Here is a 1,094-nt window from a genome sequence, read left to right on the forward strand (position 1 = left end):
CAAACGGAACCTCACCTCTTATATCTCATCTTTCTTCCTCCTTTAACGCCTATGTGATATAATTCTTGGGAGAGAATACATTTGCGGCTGAAGATAGCTTTATATTGTCAATTATACACTGATGTAACAACTATAAAGCTTGAAACACGTGTACCGCAGAATCCTTTGTGTTTTTGTTTTTATTTTTGCATTTACAATTTATTCTTTCACCTCAACCACGAGCTGGCATACACAGGTGCTTACAATTGTCAAGTATTACCTCTAACATTTACTTTACCTATATATATATATATATATATATAGTTTTAGAGAAAAGAACCAAAGTTCATGAAGTAATCCATGAAAATCCACAGTCACATATAGAAAAATTAATAGGTAAATAAGTATAATATAAAACAAAGTAAATATCATAAAATAATGATAATAGTAATAATAATAATAATAATAATAATAATAATAATAATAATAATAATAATAATAATATATATATGCATATATGCACATATGTACATATATATATATATGTTTGTACACACACACAAACACACACACACACACACACACATTTGCATAATCACACAAGCACCCATATTCTAAAGGTTTAAACTGAATCTCAATATATTTTCCTTTGAATAAAATATCTAAACTAACTTTTGAGTTATATAAATGAGAATGAAAGTATCTTAAACAAACATACATAAATACTCATACATAAATACTTACACACACATACACGCATGCACACACGTATATATATATATATAAACTTCTATATATGCTCATGCTCACATATACATACCCACGTATACGTTTATACTCATGCACGCATGAACGCATATACAAATGCATCCATACGCACAGAAACACCTATGTGATATACATATACTTATTCACATATATGCGTACGCGCATGCACACGCGTATATATATATATGCGTATACACCTGTTCCCCCCCACAACAACAAAAAATTCCCCCCACACATACACTCAAACTGTCAAAAACAAAAAAAAGGAGGGACAAAAACTAGACCAGCAATGGCATTAACAACATCCAAAACTACATTGTAAACGGAGGAAACACACGCATGCACAC

Source organism: Octopus bimaculoides, chromosome 5 (assembly GCF_001194135.2).
Source record: "Octopus bimaculoides isolate UCB-OBI-ISO-001 chromosome 5, ASM119413v2, whole genome shotgun sequence".
In the NCBI taxonomy this organism is placed as follows: Eukaryota; Metazoa; Mollusca; class Cephalopoda; order Octopoda; family Octopodidae; genus Octopus; species Octopus bimaculoides.